Below are 20,122 nucleotides of genomic sequence, written 5' to 3' on the forward strand. Positions count from 1 at the left end.
CATTTCTGAAAGCCTCAGGAATGGGAGTAACAAGGTATCAAGAAAAGCCTGGGTCATTCGGGCAACTAAACAGAGGGTTATTACCTATGAAGCCGTGAGAACCCAGTCAAAAACTGGCCCAGAGAAACAACCTATAGATAACTACTCCTGGAGGAAACAACCCTTCATGAATGAGACCAAACCCCCACCTCTATCCTACCCCCCCAACCCTACCCTGTGCTTAAAAGGTGCTGGGGAGGGGGCAAGTGAGGGGAAAAACAAAATGCAGGGAAAATATTTTCACAACCACAGCCGAAGAACTGGGTTCCATTTTTTCAAATCCTGAGAACAAATGAGGAACTCTGGAAAACTAAAAATCTAAGAGCAGAATTAAAGATACTACTAGGAGAATTGGAAAGTAAGTCTAGGAAATCACCAAGAAGGTAGAACAGAAAAACCAAGTAATGAAAAATAAGAGAGAAAAGGTTTATTTGGTTTGGTTTGGTTTTACTTAGAGTATCAAACCTGGATGTGAACACTGACTCTCAGCAGTGGCAGAAAGACTGAACTAAAAAATAATTTGGAAAAGACAAAAAAGGTTGCAGAATGAAAGCAAATAAAACATGAAAGCACTCCTGGTGGGGAAATTGGGCAAAGTCATACAAAAAATGTTACCGTGCACTACTGAGCCATTTAAGAGAAATATTTGAGCATACTAATTGAAACACTACATGAATTTAACTAAAACTTGTGATTGCACCATATTGGAAAAATTAGGTGGGTGAAAGATATAAGAGGGCAAAAATTATTATCTGCTATAAAAATTTTAAAAAATGCTTAAAATTGATGAATTATGAGAAAGCAATAAATATATAGAAATATAGCGGTAAATGCCAGGACAAAATCTTACAGTTTAAAGTGGTTGCTTTTGAAGAATGGGATCTGAGTGTGAGGGTCATGGGAACCGTGTGGGGTTTTTTGAAGCCTTTCCTTAAGACAATTTTTAAAACAGGAGCATGATTATCCTAAAAACTGAAAAATACAATTACTACATCTACACAGACTTTTCGGATCACAAAAATGACTATCCTAGGGGCGCCTGGGTGGCTCAGTTGGTTAAACGACTGCCTTCAGCTCAGGTCATGATCCCAGGGTCCTGGGATCGAGTCCCACATCAGGCTCCCTGCTCTGTGGGGAGCCTGCTTCTCCCTCTCCCCCTCCCCCTGCTTGTGTTCCCTCTCACGCTGTGTCTCTCTCTGTCAAGTAAATAAATAAAATCTTTAAAAAAAAAAAAATGACTATCCTTTGATAAATGTCTATTCTTCACAGAACGCATATGGATAGTAATGATGATACATCATAGGGGATTTCCTGGGTAACAAAGTGAAATTTAAGGTAGTACTGGTCAGAATCTAGATCTGTCTACATTTGAGGCTATTAGTACAAGTCTTTGGACTGTTTGAGTTCTACTTTTCTGAAACACAATCTGGAGCTTTTAATCTCTGAAGTAAATGCCTCAGGACAGTGTGTTTTGAAGTGTTTTCCTCAGACCCTGGGCGGTTCCTGAATCTATGACGGATCCTCTGTTTGGCAATTAAAACATTTTTTTAATGCTTACAACTGTTTGCATGTATTTCACACATTTGAAATTTAATGTGAATTTTTATTTTTGCCAAAATCTCGTTATGTTCTAACAATTTCTAAACTTTTAGAGTTTTACATGTGCTATTTGGACTGATCACAAAATCTTGCTTAACATTCAACTACATTGAAATATTGTCTGCTCATGGTATTTTCAAGTCAATTGAATATTGTCATTTAAATTTGTTAAATTTGAATTTTTCATCCTTACCATCCTAATTCAAAGAAAATATATCCATAGCATGAAGTAGCTCATTAAAGATTAAAAGGAGTGATGAAAATGGTAATGTAAGTACTGGGTCTCATAATAAAGGTAGATATATAAATAGGGTGTGAAACACCTAGTAGTATCTTTAATTCTGCTCTTAGGTTTTTAGTTTTCCAGAGTTCCTGGGACTCTGTGAATATAGAAAGTGAATCTGAACAAGCTAGAGCAAGAAAATCTAGACATGTAATGATTTTGCACAAGCAGCCGACAGAAAAAAAGTGTGATTAAATACAGTAATGAATAGAAGATAAATGAACTTTATTGGAAAATTGATCCCCTGCCACCAGTCCCAGTACATTATCTGTTAAAACACTTGTCTATGGTGGCATACAGTCCTAGAGGGTTTCATGCACAGTGACTGTTCTTGTAAACTTCATCACAATTTTGCAACACTGTGCAAAATAATGCTATTCAATACACAGTTGCTAAATTTTTTTTTCTGAGGGCAGATGAATGACCAACTACATACTTGTATTTATACACCTGCTACCTTTTCCAGCTGTGAAGACTTTAAAACCAAAAAAGGTCAATGTCATAGGTTATACTGGAAAGAATTATTTTCCAAAAAAACCAAATGTTCAAACAACGGGTCTTACCAGGTATCAATAACTTATATAGCACTATGACAATAAATAAACTAGTGAACAGAATAAAGGCAAGAAATTGACCCAAGTACATGTAGGAATTTGATATATTATGGGCATCTATTGAAAAGTTTCCTAAGGATGAAAGCACTAGCAGGCCTGGCTCTCGTGGAGATGTTTTGGACACTATCTATTTACTTGCCCCAGAGTTCCCTGTGGACTCACTGGCCCATCCCACCCACGTGACCCAGAGCCCCTCCTAAACAACTCACCACCCTGCCACACCTGACAGGCACCCATGGCCATCACCAGAGTCCTTTTAAAGTGTCTTATCATCCTACCATTCCCAGCAGGTGGCCTCAGCCAGCACCAGAACACTTCCTAAACATCCATGTCCCCGGAGTCCAGCCCAGCACATTAAAACACCTGCAGGAGTTGCAGCCAGACCCCGTAGCGAGCCCCACTGGAGGCCTGTCTTGCTCACTAGAACGCTATAGTAGTCATAGCCAGGCCTGTAGCCAGCTATACCACGGGTTAGCACCACGACCAAGTGGGCCCACAACAGTTACAGCCAGGCCTCTCAGAGACAGAGGCCAGGGTCCAGCCCCAATTACTAGTACCCAATAGCTGTCACAGCCAAACCTCACAAACTTTTTAGATCATAAAACCCTTCATTTAGTGTCTTAGGAAATTTTTTTTAATTTTGTCACACTTCTGCACAGACAGAAGAGTCCTACACAACAGTGAGTCTGCACCAATCACAACCCAGCCACAACAGGGAGGTGCGTTCAGTCCAAACAGGGGGTCCTGGGGCAGCTGGCTCAGGTTATAAGACGGGTTTGTGTTACTGAACCCCAAGGGGGTTACTGAACCCCTTCGCGTTTCTGCACAAAGTCACTCCTTTAAGATGGAGAGACATAACTGATCTAACAAACACATAGAAACAGAAAGTTAGGTAAAATGAGGAGACAGAGGGATATGTTCCAAATAAAAGAACAAGAAAAAAAACTTCAGAACAAGAATTAAAACCAAGATAAGCTGTCTATCACATAAAGAGTTCAAGGTAATGGTCATAAAGATACTCACTGACTTCAACAAAAGAATTAATGAGGACAGTGATAAGAACTATAAAAAAGAACCAGAGTTGAAGAATACAAAAACTGAAGTGAAAAATACACTAGAGGCAATCAATAGCAGACAGATGACACAGAAAGACCAATCAGTGATCTGAAAGACAGTGTGATGGAAATCATCCAATCAAAACAGCAAAAAGAAAAAATATGAAAAAAAAAAAAAAAAAAGAGGCTAGCTTAAGGGAACTCTGGAAGAACATCAATGGTACTAACATTCACATAATAGGGGTCCCAGAAGGAGAGAGAGAAAAAGGGTGAGAAAAACTGTATGAAGAAATATTGGATGAAAATTTCCCTAATCAGGGCACCTGGGTGGCTCAGTTGGTTAAGCGACTGCCTTCGGCTCAGGTCATGATCCTGGAGTCCCGGGATCGAGTCCCGCATCAGGCTCCCTGCGCAGCAGGGAGTCTGCCTCTCTCTCTGACCCTCCCCCCTCTCATGCTCTCGCTCTCAAATAAATAAATAAAATCTTAAAAAAAAAAAAGAAAATTTCCCTAATCAGGTGAAAGAAACACAATTTTGTAGGAGTGAAATAATAAAGATCACAGCAAAAATAAATGAAATAGAGACTAAAAACAACAGAAAGATCAATGAAACTAAGATGGTTCTTTGAGAGGATAAACAAAACTGATAAACCTTCAGCCAGACCCATCAAGAAAAAAAAAAAGACCCAGATAATTAAATAAGAGAAGTTGTAAATATGCTACAGAAATACAAAAGATTATACAAGAATAATACAAACAATTCTATGCCAACAAATCCTAGAAGAAATGGATAAATTACTAGAAACATACAATATTCCAACAGAGTCAAAAAGAAATGCAAAATCTAAACAGATCGATTACTAGTAATGAATAGAATCAGTAATCAAAAAACTCCCAACAAAAGTCAATGACCAAACAGATTCTAAGGTGAATTCTACCAAACATTTAAAGATGTATATTTCAAACAGTTGAAATGTAGACTACAAAATCATATCTACTGTAATATAAGCAAGAATTAAAAGAAGGTATGAATTAATACATTGATTTGGAGAAAGAAATGTCTTCCTTGAGCCTTAAACAATATGTTTATTTAGATAGAAATGAAATCTGGGGCTTGTATACTTTTCAGTGTTCCTCACATGTTCTTAACTCAATTGATTTCAAAAGTCCAGAGGTGAGAAAAGCCCATATTTTGTTTTAAGGTAGTTAGGACAATGATCTTCCAGCTGGCTTACATTAAGACTTTTCACAGTGCACATGATTTCCAGATTCTCTTATTTCATATGTAGTATTTCCTAAAATAGTTCTACCTGAAGACATCCTTGGGGCTGAAGATGTTGCTGGTTTTCCTTGCCCACTCCCTCTATATAATCACCTTTCTCCCAATTTATAAATGAAATGCATATCCCTCACTCATCCCTAGTCTTACCGTGGGACAATGCCATGATTTGAAAAACCTCTGGAGCATCAAGCCACAGGACAAGTCAAAATACTGCTGAAGCAAGTGAATGGATTCTAATGAATGGGTAACACTCATTTCACAAATCAAGTAGTTTTCAATTCTTTCTTACTGCAATATAGGAGTATCTAAACCAGTCATCAACTACTAGACCATTAAAACATTTCTGATGATCAATCATTGTGACTGTCTGCATGTGACAGGGGAGGAGTTTAAGGAATTTTGTTACTGCCTTGACAAAACACCTGCCATTTCTATCTACATATTTATGTGATTGTTTGTCAGAAGAAATAAAATTGATGCTGAATCCTGTATCATTCTAAAATAAATATATCCTCATCCATCTCATCAATATCTACTTTTTGAGTGCAACTTTACTTTTTAGGTTTAATAATTATCAACACTTAAATTTATGCTATCATGCTTAATTATATATTAGTAATAACTGTAATTATGCTCACTTGAAAATTTTTTAAAACTCTTCCAATTTATATTTGTTGCAGGAAAAGTTTGAGAAGGCAATCTAGAAAACCCTACAAATATATATGTTGTGATGGAAGCTTGTATACGAGAAGTAGAAAAAATACAAATTTTCTAAATGCTAAAGATTTTCCTTATAATATTTTTACATATTACAAAGGTTTTTTTTTTTTTTAATTAGTTAAATACAATGATAAGGGGCAGCTGGGTGGCTCAGTGGGTTAAGCATCTGCCTTCGGCTTGGGTCATGATCTCAGGGTCCTGGGATCCAGCACTGCATAGGGCTCCCTGCTCAGCAGGGAGTCTGCTTCTCCCTCTCCCTCTGCCCCTGCCTATTCTCTCTCTCGCTCTCTCTCTCTCCAATAAATAAATAAAATCTTTAAAAATAAATGCAAGGATGAGGCCAGGCAGGGCAGGAGTAGAGGAGTACCACCCATAGAAAGCACAAGTTGTTGGCCCCTCCCTCCTTTGCTCCCCACCATCTAACTTTTAAATGGATGGTGATGGGGGCACCTGGGTGGCTCAGTCATTAAACGTCTGCCTCCGGCTCAGGTCATGATCCCGGGGCCCTGGGATAGAGTCCCACATTGGGCTCTCTGCTCAGCGGGAAGACTGCTTCTCTCTCTCCCACTCCCCTTCCTTGTTTTCCCTCTCTTGCTGTGTGTCTCTCTGTTAAATAAATAAAATCTTTTAAAAAAATAAAATAAAATAAATGGATGGTGATGGCTAGCAAATTGTCATGTGGTTATCTTTCTTTGGCTATATGGAAAAAGTGATATACCTTTTATTTTAAAATGTCAGTATTTAAAATACACTGGAAATGATCTTTTGTTACATAAAAATTATGCCCTTGAAAATTTTTAGATACCAACTTAAATATATTTTAAATATCTTAAATTTAGTTATCAATTATCTGAGGGGAGTCTGAGAGCATACATTTCGCAGAACACCTGCCAAGTTTAATGGGTGGATTCACACCGCCCTCTTGTGGTTATGATGATGGAACACACCATTGGGACGGGGTGTATTGGCAACAGGAATTGCATTTCCTTCTTGTTGCACTGGATAAATAGCAACTTGTAGAGATGACTACATCTCACATATTCTCCCTAGTTTTATGAAATGTGGTTATAGTAAAAGGATTGTGAAAGTTAGGATATGACAACCCAATGGATCAAAAAAAAAAAAAAATCAGCTTACTTGCCTTCAATAATTGTGATTTGGTATTGACCAAATAACAAGATTTCTGATTTCCACAGACATCCAGACCACACATTAGAGTCCAGAGACAAACACAGACACTCCATCAGCTGAATGTAACATCAGCCTATAGTTTCAGGTTGCTCTCAGGGCAAATGTGGAGATTTACCTTCATTCAAACCTCCACACAGCTTCCTCCCTCCTTGCCCCCTTCCTCCTACCTCTGCCCCAAGGAACCCCATACCCTGGTGCTGTCAGCAACTAGGATATTCATTATGGAGAAAGTGTGGCATGGTAGACAGAGCAGGGGATAATGAAATTTCCAACAACAATATCTGAATTTTTACCCCACCCATCACTAGTTGTGATCTTGGTAGAATTAATAGAATTCTCCTGGTTAATTTCTACAACAGTAAAATATCAGCCTCACGAATGACATGTACAACTGTAAAAACACATAGGTAAGGCGCTCAACAATAGCAACCAACTATAATTACTGCCCTTTTACACATGAGAAAGATTAGCAGGTCTGCCCATATGGAGGATATAGATTATAGCCCCAGGGGGTCACTTACATTATCTTAGTCATTTTTATTTACTCAGTCACAGCAATGCTATCACATATATCTTCCCTCCTAATTTTCTTTCCTAATCTCGGAGAGAAATATTTCACCCTTTTTTAATCTTTATTAAACTTGCTTGCTCTTCTCCCTTCCTCAGGGGATGGAACTTGGTTTATGAGGAGTCTACAGATGCAGCCTCTACAAATACCAGCCTTTCAGCAATCACAGCCTGAAAGCACTGCCACGCTCACTTCTTTCGCGATGGAGAGGACCAGCTTCTCCCCATATGCTCTCAAACTCTAGCACTCTCACCTTCATGGAGGCTTGATCAGTGCAATTAGCCCCTCTCCTCAGCATCATGTTGCTTCCCTTTCTAATGAGAAATATCCTCAGGTATTTGCTTCTCTTTCAATCAAACAACCTCTACCCCCTAAATAAAAATTGTCTTTGTATTCCACATAACCCTGTAGATAAGGATTTATTTCTCTGTTCCCCTTCATCATTAAACATCTTAAAAGAGTTGTTCATAGTCACAGTTTCTATTTCCTCACCTCGCATGCTTTCTTCAATCTACACCATGTGGAATAAAGTCCTTCCCCTTGACTGAAACTTGCCAAAGTCAGAAATTTGATTCTGATACCAATTCCAATGCAACTTTCTCTGTTCTTAACAGATTCCTTAGCAGCTTCTGACGGTTCACCACTTAAATGAGAAAAAAAAAAAATTGGTATGTGTAATGGTATCTTAGGGATGACTTGGTAGTAAAGAATATGAACTCTCTCAAAGTAACTTAAATAGAAAAAGATTCATTTAAAAAAAAATCTCTATTATCTCACAAAATCTCAGGGCAGAAAATACAGCCAAACCCTATAAGATAATTCACTAGGCCACTCTGGGGATGCATGGTCTCTTGTTCCTCCTGCTCTCCCCAGGTCTGCTTCATTCTTATGTTCCTTTGAAGATTTCCGATATATAACTTTCTAGGTCAAGGGATCAATGAAGACCCTTAAGAGTCCCTAAGTCTCTCACAGTAAATTTCCATGAGAGAAACCTGATTAGTCCAAGTTTGAAGTGCACATCTTTTCTCAATTAGCTATGGCCAAGGAGTGGCAGGGTCACTGTGATGGTTAATTTTTACATCAACTTGCCAAGGCTACATTCGGTGCCCAGTTGTTTCATCAAACACTAGTATAGATGTTGCTGTGAAGATGTTTTTAGATGTGATTAATATTTAAATGAGACTTTGAGTAATGCAGATTAACTCCCTCCCCCCCAAATTTGAGAGAGCCTTATTCAATCAGTTATAAGCCTTGAGAGCAAAGATGGGTTTCTCAAAGAAGAAATTTTGCCTCAAGTTTGCAACATAGAAACCCTAACTTTCCAGCCTTCTGACTTGTCATAAGGATTTTGGACTCGCCAGCCCCCACAATCATGTGACCCACGGCCTTAAAATTCAGCTCTTCCTCTCTCCCCTCCCCTTCTGTATCCCACCCTTCTCTCTGTATAAATACAGATAAGCTGATAGGTAGGAAAGTAGGTAGGTATGGATAGAGATATAGATATTGATTCTCCGGAAAACCCTAATACAGTCACAAAGAGCAAGCTTGACCATAGCAGTCTGTTATTGGAGACGAGCAGAGTGGCCCCAGATGTATGATGCATATAATTACCAGAGAATCTCAAACTTATTTATATTTATACCTCAATGTGCATGCTCAAGTAAAAATTTGCCAATGTATTAACATCTGTTCATTACTATTTAATATATCAATTCAAATATTATTAGTTACCTAATTAAAATTTCAATCTCTTAAAGAACTGCCTATTAATGTTTACATTTTATAGCTTCAAAGGCTAGGATTAAAACACAGAAGATTCTTCAGAACCCTCTGCATTCTTGGAGGGAGAGAGGTGATAGTTTAAAAAAAATATCCTATATATAAGAAAAGTTCATTTTAAGGGAGAAAGAGGTGGGAAGCCCAAGGACAAGAGTGGGAAGGAATCCAACCCCCTTTATGACAGCAGTTAGTCACCACTAAACCTTTACTCTTGCCCACTTCTTTCTAGAATAGCAAAAGACGATCTTGAATTCCATCCTAAGTATTCATCTAAATGCTAAAATTACTGAAGAAATATAGATGAGGTGGTGTTTTGTTTTTGCTTGTCTTTTTTTTCAAATCATTTATAATTAGAGTAAAACCATAATTAACTTGAACTCTACTGAGCAGAAAATAAGCGATGCAGAATCTGAGGTGAGGAGAGATGGTTTGAGGAAGGAAAACGGTTGATAAAAATAAGCAGAGTTCAAGGTGCTAGCAGACAACCAGACTCTAAAAACAACACTTGTGAGTTGGGGAGAGGTCACCGTTATTGGACAAGGAGGTGGAAACCATCCACCGAAACAATATACTTAAAGGGGCAAAGGTCCGTGGGATTGCTAAGGGCAAACAGGTCAAGAGAACAAGTAGAGTTGGTCCATTTTTAAGGATTTCAAACAGAGAAAAGAGGTCTGACACGAGGGAGATAGAACATCTGCTATGCAGCAGGCACTATGTTTGCTTGTCGGGGACATTTTTCCTCTTTCACTCTTGCCGTCCAAGTCTTAGCGGATTCCACTGGGGAGCGGAGGAGTTACTGCTGGCTCCAGCGTAAATCCTGATTGAGCTAACCCATCACTTGTCCTCCTTTTCTTGTGCTGCACGCAGACTGGGTTAGGCATGTGCACATACACATACATGTATACAGTGCTGGCTGATGGATTATGAGGGGAAACCCAGTGTGGAGACTTCTGAGAAAAGTACCTTTGGTGTTAATAAAAAACCCGGGAAGAGAAGCCCCCTTCTGCTACATGATGTTTCTCTTAGAACAGCAGAAGCAACAATGCAGTGATGAAGGGCACTATCTCAAGGAAGGCAGAGTAAAAGAGGAAGTAATCTGGGCTCTTGATTACATCACTCAATTTTGATAATTAGCCTGGAGACAAAGTACTTTGGGACTATCGGAGGTAACTTCCCCTCATTGTTCAAAACAGTTGAATAAGATTTTCTATTACTTGCTGCCCAAAGTGCAAATTAATACCTAAAATACAGCTGGAGTCTTAAAATCAAGGCAAGTGAGAATCAACAGTGTCAAAAGCTCTCAATAATTCAAGAAGAAAAGTCATTGGTCTAGATGCAAACTGAAAGGAAAAAAACAAACAAAATCTTTAATTTTAAGGTACATGTGCTAATTTAATGCATGCAGGTGAGGACATTTTAAGCATATTTGTATCAGGGTTTAATCAGAGAAGGAGGAGGACAGATGGGGATTTGGTACAAGGATTTGAACTTATTGATTGTGGGAGATGCTTAAGGAGTCTCTGAAAGGCAGCTGACCTTGCATGTGATGCTGGAGTTTGATGTGCACATGTCAGACAGAATGGGAAGGGAAGACAGATATAAAGTGAGGAAGAGAACAATCCCAAACTCACAAGCAAGAGCTGGAGCCCACAAAATAGACTGAAAAATATGTGTCCATTTTTATTGCCTCTCACATTAATTGAGTATCCTGCAGAAAATAGGGCCTTTGATCAAGCCAAGGGGTCAGAGACAGGTGCAGTCCTGGCCACTGCCCATGCTAGGAGGTAAGCCACAGGTAAGTGACAATATATGTAATGCACAAATGGTGCCTCTTCATTCTACTCTTCAAATCCCCTCAGAAATCTCCCTTGTGGTCCAGCCTTACCAGCAACATACAGGAAAGGGAATTCTCGGGAATGTAATGTAGACAAACAAGTTGACACACAACAGAGTTACCCACATTTGCCAGTCTCATGAAAGAAATAGAGTCTATATTATCATGGTGTTACTTTTTCCCAATCTCATAGAATGGCCTTTGGAAAGGACATTTGATATTTACATATCAGTATCAGACTACTAGAGTCTTTTAATAGCACCTGTTTTGCAAAATACTTGCACCTGCTCAGGCATCCTCCTATTTCAGTAAGAAGTTACAAATAAGGGACCATTTATCAGCACTGGACTATACCCTGAACTTGGTGAGTACGCAGATAGTGAGAAGGTAAATTCTGAAAAGAGTTGTTTTTAAAGACATATATCTCTTGCTATGATGTCAAGAGACTTCTACCAAACGGCCATCCTCTGCTCTCAGTTTTACTCAAATTTATCAAAAGTTCTGTTGTCTCAAACCAGAAAATTTAACCCCATAATGAGGGTCATCTAGAAACAAAATAATGTGAAAAAAAATGCTTAACACCTGAAAAATTTATTTTGCCAAACATGTTTTCCTATGTTATAACTGAATGAAAGACTAAGCAGCAAATGAACCATAGATATGTTCAGAACTATATAATAAAGGCCAAGTTAAGAAATATGTACTTACTATTGACTTCACCAGTAATTAACCTGTAACACTTGGGCAGGTCAGTGTACCTCTTTGTGCTTCTATTTTCTTATTATACTAAGTGAAATAAATGAAATAAATTTTAATTTCTGACTCTTATTCCATACAGATCAAAACCTCTAAATGCATCCATATATTTAAGTCCAAAATATTTAGGAAGTATAGAATAGAACAATTTAAAATATAAAGATATTTCCACTAATCTGACACTGGCATAAATATACTGTGAACATATTATAATGAAGTCTTTAACTATTTTATAATGATTTGCAGAGACCAAAAAACAAATCCAAGCAGAGAAATTTTGCATTAAATGTGTCATACATTTTTCCTTATACATTAATTTGCATGAATTAATTAGAAACCTTAAGGCCCATATAAATAATGTACAAAGAAAGAAATACATTTGCCTAAAGACACATAATTTTGAGAACAGCAAAGAGGGTAGCTTTGCCCTACCATGTAGTAACACTTTTGTAATGCAGTAATGATGCGGTCAGACAACTGGAGGACTGAAACAAAATAGCACAAAATTTCACTTATGTATACATAATAACTTGATATAGGTCAAAAGTTACACCATGAATCAATGGGAATAGGAAGGACTATTATCATATAGTGTTACAGAAACTAGTTCACAATACAGAGAAAAATAAAACTATATCCTTACCTAAAACCTTGAACAAAGTAGTTTCCAAATTAATTAAAAACTTAAAAGTAAAATCTAAAACCATTAAAAGTGAAAAGAAGATAATGTAGAAGAGTGTTTTGTGACTAATGTACAGATAAAGGACATAGTCAAGTTCAAAAGTACAAACCATAAGGTAGGGAAAAGACAATGGATTTGATTATTGTTAAGAATTTTTGTTCAGGAGCATCTGGGTGGCTCAGTAGGTTAAGCATCTTCCTTCAGCTCAGATCATGATCCTGGAGTCCCAGGATGGAGCCCCATGTCGGCTCCCTGCTCAGCAGGGAGTCTACTTCTCCCTCTCCCTCTGCCCCCCTCCCCTCCCCCGCTCAGATTTTCTTTCTCTCTCTCTCTTTTCCAGTCTCTCAAATAAAATCTTTAAAAAAGAAAAGTATTTTTGTTCAATTAAAGATACCATGTAAAAGTTAATGATAGATAATAAATTGGGAGGAGATATTTACAATAGTTTAAACCAATGAGGGACTAATTTTCCAGCATCCCAAAGGAATGAGAATAATCAATAAGAAATCAAAATAAAATAAGAAAAGCAATAGGAAAATGGGCAAACTATATGAACAGGCAATTCACAGAAGAAACTCAAAGGAATATGAACTATAGGAAAAGATGATCAAACTCATTGTTAATCCAGATGTGCAAATAAAAAATTTAAAAATAACACATGAAAAGATGCTCAACATCCTACATTATTAGGGATATAGTTGCTAATTAAAGTAACAATGAGATACCCCTACACACCTATCAGGATGGCCAAAATCCAAAACACCGACAGCACCAAATGCGGGAGAGGATGTAGAACAATAGGAACTCTCATACACTGCTGGTGAGAATGCACAACTGTAGACTCTCTTTGAAAGACAATTTGACAGTTTCTTACAAAACTAAACATACTCTTACCATATGATCTCTTTGATATTTACCCAAATGAGTTGAAAACTTAGGTCCATACGAAAACTTGCACATAAACCTGCACATGAATGTTTATATGAAAGCTTCATTCATACTTGCCCAAACTTTGAAGCAGCCAAGACGTCCTTCAGTACGTGAAGGGATAAGTGAATTGTTACATCTAGACAGTGGATCATTCTTCAGCACTAAAAAGAAATTAGCTATCAAGCCATGAAAAGATAGGAAAAAACTAAGTTGCACATTACAAAATGAAAGAAGCCAATCAGAACATGCTACATATTGTATGATTCCAGCTCTATCACACCCTAGAAGCAACAAAACTATGGAGACAGTAAAAGGATCAATGTTGCCAGGAGTTGGAGGAAAGGAGGGATGAAAAGACAGAGCATAGAGACTTTTTAGGTCAGTGAAACTATTGTGTCTGACATTATAATGGTGGATACATGTCATGCATCTGTCACAACCCACAGAATGTATACCTCTAAGATCAAGAACAAGACAAGGATGTCCACACTCACCATTTTTATTCACCACAGTACTGAATGCCCTAGCAGCAATTAGACAAGAAATAAAAGGCATCCAAATCAGTAGATAAGAAGTAAAACTGTCACTGTTTGCAGATGACATGACAACTACATATAGAAAATGCTAAGTACTCCATCCCAAAACTATCAGGACTGATAAATGAATTCAGTAAATTTGTAGGATACAAAACTAATACACAGTAATTACTTGCTTTTCTGTACAGTAATAATGAGCTATCAGAAAGAGAAATTAAGAAACCACAGTCAATTGCAAAGAGAATAAATACCTAGGAATAAATTTAATCCAGGAAATGAAAGACCTGTACTCTGAAAACTCTAAGACAGTGATGAAAGAAATTGATGAAGATACCAATAAATGTAAAGATAGATCATGTCCATGCATTAGGAGAATATTGTTAAAATGTCCACACTGCCCAAGGCAATCAACAGATCTAACGCAATCCCTATCAAAATAATAATAGTATCTTCCACAGAACTAAAATAATCCTAAAACTTGTATGAATTACAAAAGACCATGTATAGCAAACAATATTGACAAAGATAAAAAGCTGGAAGTATCACATTCCCAGATTTCAAATTATACTGTGAAACTATAGTAATCAGAAGAGTCTGGTACTGACACAAAAATAGACACACAGATCAATGAAATAGAACAGACTGCCCAGAAAGAAATCCACACTTATATGGTCAATTATTCTATGACAAAGGAGGCAAGAATATACAGTGGGGAAAGACAGTTTCTTCAATAAATAGTGTTGGGAAAACTGTACAGCTACATACAAAGGAATTTAACTGGATCACTTTCTTGTACCATACACAAATATAAACTCAAAATATATTAAAAACCTAAATGTAAGACCTTAAAACATAGGCAGTAAACTCTTAGACATTGGCCTTAGCAGTATTTTTCTGAATTCGTCTCCCCAGGCAAAGGAAACAAAAGAAAAAAAAAAAAAAAAGGAATTGGGTCTATGTCAAACTAAAAAGATTTTTAACAGTGAGGAAACCATCCACAAAACCAAATGGCAACCTACTGAATGGGAGAGGGTATTTGCAAGTGATATATCTGATAAGGGATTAATATCCAAAACATATGATGAATTCATACAACTCAACACCAAAACAACAAACAAATGAAAAAATGGGCAGAGGACCTTAATAGACACTAGTCATAATGGCTAGTATCAAAAAAGACAATCCTCTTGCAGTGTTGGTGGGAATGTAAACTGGTGCAACCACTATGGAAAAGAGTACAAAGTTCCTCAAAAATTAAAAATAGAAATATTATATGACCTAGTAATTCCACTACTGGATATTTACCCAAAGAAAATGAAAACACTATTTTGAAAAGGTGCACTCCTATGTTAATTGTAGCATCATTTATGATAGCCAAGATATGGAAGCAGTTGAAGTGCCCATCAAGGGATGAATGGATAAAGATGTGGTGTGTGTATATATATATATACACACACACACACAATGGAATATTTCTCAGCCACAAAAAATGAAATTTTTTTTTTTGTGACAACATGGATGGACTTAGAGGTTATTATGCTAAGTCAGAGAAAGACCAATACCATATGATTTCACTCATATCTGGAATCTAAAAAATGACACAAATGAATGAACAAAAAGTAACAGACTCATAAATACAGAGAAAAAACTGCTGGTTCCCAGAGGGGAAGGTGGTGGGGAAATGGGCAAAATAGGTGAAGGGGATTAAGAGGTACAAACTTCCAGTTATAAAATAAATAAGTCAAAAAAATGAAATAAGTCATGGGGATGAAAACTACAGTACAGAGAATATAGTCAACAAAATTATAACAACATTGTATGGTGACAGATGGTAACCACACTTAGGGTGGTGAGCAATGAGTAATGTATATAATTGTCAAATCAATATATTGTATTCTTGAAGGGAATATAATTGTATGTCAACTATACTTCAATTAAAACAAAACAACAATAAAAAAATAGTGACAAAAGAAGAGGAAAGAAGGGAAGTGAGCGAAGGAAGGAAAGAAAGAAGGAATGACCCAGGCAAATAAACTACTGAAAAAAGATAAAAAGCCATCGGAGGCCTCTTCATCTCTTCCACCCCCACACTATTGCTCTTCTACTCTGCGCACCTCCCTGGTACCCTTCACTTCTTCATTCCAGCTCTCTTGCTGAACTTCTCTTTTTCTCAGAATCCCTCCCTATCCCCCTCCTTAGCACCCAATTGAACCTGCCCCTTTAAAATTAGACCCTATGAAGATCCTAATGTTAAATCCTTAATTTCGCATATGCCCTGGACTAAAGCTTTTCCCAAAGTAAGCGAGGTTTCCCACAGATTTGCTGAGGAGGGGCGCCTGGGTGGCTCAGTTAAGCGTCCACCTTCAGCTCAGGTCATGATCTCAGGGTCTTGGGATGGAGCCCCACGTCGGGCTCCCTGCTCAGCAGAAAGTCTGCTTCTCCCTCTCCCTCTGCCGCTCTGCCTGCTTGTGCTGTCTCTCTCTCTCTGTCAAATAAATACTTATTTTTTTTTTTTAATTGCAAAGGACTTTAACATAGTTGTTTGAACTTACCAACCTGGTTTCTCAGACTTCAGCTAGTTCACGTGCTCTTTGGCAAAGGCCAAGCCCAACACTGGAGGCAAACAGCTAAGCAGGACGATTCTGAAAAATCTCTAGGACTGCAAGTGTGAGACCAACTCCCGGCCTTGTATACTGTCAGGGTTGCAATCACTAAGCGACTTCACCTGGCAATGCCTAGGGCTTTCTCGAAACCTATTGACTGGAGTAAGGTTCAGACTTGAATTCAGAAACCCGATGAGCCTGTGCACAACTATTGCAGTTGACTCCAAATTGTTTCCAAGGAAAATTCTGGCCTTCTACCGATGTTGAATCCACTTGGGTAGTCTTCCACTCTGTGTTTATGAACAGGCTGAACTGTGATCTTTTCTTTCTAGTTAAAAGGACCAGGATGGAATAGGAAACCACATCCACTCTAGCTTTGGTTAAGTTAGAACATCGGCTCGTGCTCACCGTAGGTGTTTCAACTAAAAGGAAATCCACTGAAATCCTTAATTTTCAACTCCAACAAATGGAGGCCCCTAAACGAAGCCAAACTTTGTCTGGTCTTTGTCATTACTGCAAAAGCTAGGACACTGGAAGAAAGATTGTTACCAATTTAAGCTCTCCAGGAGCCTTCAGCCCTCCAACCAACCTTTTCCTAATTACAAGCCTCTGAGGAACTACAGGAGCATTTCTCCATCTTTCTCCAGGTTGGAAATGAATCTCTCTCTGTGTTTAATGACACCTGAGCTGCACTGTTGGAGCTCAGCCCCACTGTTATTTAACAGTCCCTGCCTCGACAGATTCAAATGATTCAACTAGCAGGAGTTTCCAATAAACCTCAATGCATTCCTGTCTCTAAACTTACTCCCTTTATTTACGCCCTCTATGATGAGATACTCACCCTTTTCTCCTGACTTCTTTCAGCCCTATCCTTTTATTGGGCTAAGATTTCTTAGAGAAATAACACACTAAAATTTCTTTCTCCCGAAACGGGGAGATAATTCTAGAATTTGATAGCAGTAACCAAAATAGGCGACCAGATGAATCAAATAACCCTTCAATATCTTTATTTGTTCCATCTCTGGCAACACGAGACCTAATAGTAAGGATACTAACTATGGGTCCCTATTGGATAAGCTGTAGGGCATCAAGCCCATAATAAAAAATTATTAGGAGTATTCAGGGGTTTACGGCCTCCTTACTTCTGCCCTGGGGATAGGATGTGCCAATATCTCCTTACCTTTATTTAGGAACGAAAACATTACAACTAGACTCTAATGCGCCAAGGATTTACCAAAAGTCCTTCCTACTTCTTCCAAAATTTAAAAGCAGTTTTAGACGATACAGAGTTACCTGGAGGCTCTGCTTTATGACAATATGCAGAGCACTTGCTTTCTCTGCTCCCCTTCTCAGGCCTCTTCGCATGGAAGACAGCATCCACCTGTTAAACTTTTAGCCTTAAAGGGACACAAATCTTCAAGGAGAAATTGCAGTTTGCTCAAACTAAACTTTGCTATATGGGGCACCTAATTTCAGAACAAGGGCTACATTTAGATTCAAATGGGCATCTTGAACTTGCTCAAACCCCAAACCAAGTGCCATTTACAAGGTTTTCTTGGCTAGCAGGCTACTGTATTAAAAAACAACATGGGGCACCTGGGTGGCTCAGCCAGTTGAGCGTCTGCCTTCGGCTCAGGTCATGGTCCCAGTATCCTGGGATTGAGCCCCACATCGGGGTCCCTGCTCAGTGGGGAGCACGCTTATCCCTTCCCCTCTTCCCCCTGCCAGCTCGTGGTCTCTCTCTCTCTCCCTTTCTCTGCACTCTCTTTCTCAAATAAATAAATTAAAAAATTAAAATAAAAAAAAACTTTAAAAAATAACAAACCTGACCCTATTATTTGGGAAGATCAGGATGATTTAGCCTTTAAAACCCTCAAGGAGGGACATCTAGGTGGCTCAGTTAAGCATTTGCGTTCAGCTCAGGTCATGATCCCAGAGTCCTGGGATCGCGTCCCAGATCAGGCTCCCTGCTCAGCGGGAAGCCTGCTTCTCCCACTGCCTCCTGCCTCTGCTCATGCTCTGTCTCTCTCAAATAAATAATTAAAATCTTTAAAAACAAAATAAAACCCTAAATGAAAGCTTAAAAAAATCCCCTGCCCTTGGACATCCTAATGACCAATTTCCTATTTCCCTCTCCCTCCTGAATTCTCATTACACATACCCACTCCTCACATAACTAATCTTAACCCTGCCACCCTCCTTCCCTCTTCTGTGGATGGTACTCCTCAGGAGTTTTTGTCTCCGACAGGTCACCTCCTGCCCCTGCCTGATGACTTACAGGGAACTCCTTTGATTAACACCAACTTTTTTGTACTGACAGTTCTTATTTAAAAGGATCAAAATGGTAAATATTATGCTGGGTATGCTCTTCCAACTCCTTTGGAAGTCATCAAGGTACCTTGGTTACCTCGCCCCAACAGTCCGAACTGTCTTACTTGAGCTTGCATTTTAGCCGACAGCAAAGCCACATATACATATATGACAAGAGTGATGTCTTTGCAATAGCTCACGACTTTGGAATGCCACAAAGTACACTGCTCTCAAAGAAACCAACAACCAAACTTCTGTCATGGTCCACGGAGATGTTTCTTCAAAGAGATAATCTAGAAAAGTTGACTAGAGATGCCCAGCAGTTGGCCCTAGAAAAGGAAAAACAATATTGGAATTCTAGTAATTGTTAATTTGGTTAAAAAAAGAAAACTCTGGCTTACGCCAAAAATAATCCAGTCCTGCCAGAGACTCCAAATTTCCCATTACTGATTATTATCCATGCATTGAATCACTGGTATACTGAAAAAAATGATAATCTTTGTGAATCAGCAGTGGGATATATTAATAAGGCTGCAAAGAGTGCCTGCTTTGCTTGCCTACCCCTCCGGCTGAAATATGATTCAAGAACACCTGTTCACACTGCTCCCAAGCACTTTAAATTCCCGAATGGAGGTTTGATATTTGGGGCACCTCATTTCAGAATAAGAAAAGATCTTGATCTACTAGAAAAGATCATCCCAACCTGAAGAAGCCCCTGGAACTTCAGAGTGATGGGGGAAGTCCCTTCACTGGACAAGTGTTTTGACAGATCTGTGCTGTTTGGGCAGTTTTACAGCACTTTCACTGTGCTTACAACCCTCAATCCTCAAACATGAGAACAGTGTAATTAAGACCCAATTAGCAAAATTTGCAGAGACCCTTCAAATACCCTGACCAAAGGCACTGCCATTAATCCTTCTAAATCTCTGGTCTACTCCTTTTGATGATATTGCGAACACCTAATTGTTAAACCATGCTTTAGTAAAACAATCTTTACACAGCTTGCCCGAGGGGATGAAGACCTTAAACATCTCCCCATGCAGCCCAGAGATTTTGTCTACTGGAAACGATATCTTCAGAAAGATTTCATAATGCAACTCTGTTGGAAAGGCCCCTCTCAGGTACTGTTAACCAACCCTTATGCAGCCAAACTCCAAGGAATCGATTCTTGGATCCATGTGTTGCATCTAAAGAAAGCACCAAACCCTGACTGGACCTGCACACCAACTGGTGGCCTGAAAAATAGATTTCCAGGAATCAAAACAGCTGAAGGAGAGAGCTTTCCCCAAAATGACAGAACCAGGCTTGTTTACCTTCTCCTTGCTGTTGGCTTCTTACCTTA

At 38.6% G+C, this 20,122-nt stretch overlaps 1 long non-coding RNA gene across 1 annotated transcript in view; it reads right to left on the reverse strand.

Moving 5' to 3' along the window:
* The window catches only part of LOC135365404 (uncharacterized), a 50,513-nt gene extending 30,391 nt beyond the window's left edge, over positions 1-20,122 (reverse strand). The window contains exon 1 of the long non-coding RNA XR_010413172.1: positions 16,420-20,122. This is a non-coding gene — a long non-coding RNA (uncharacterized LOC135365404). The remainder of the gene's footprint in view (positions 1-16,419) is intronic.

Source organism: Mirounga angustirostris, unplaced genomic scaffold (genome assembly GCF_029215605.1).
Source record: "Mirounga angustirostris isolate CCGP_5_RB_7025 unplaced genomic scaffold, mMirAng1.0.hap1 SCAF_7, whole genome shotgun sequence".
NCBI classification, from domain to species: domain Eukaryota; kingdom Metazoa; phylum Chordata; class Mammalia; order Carnivora; family Phocidae; genus Mirounga; species Mirounga angustirostris.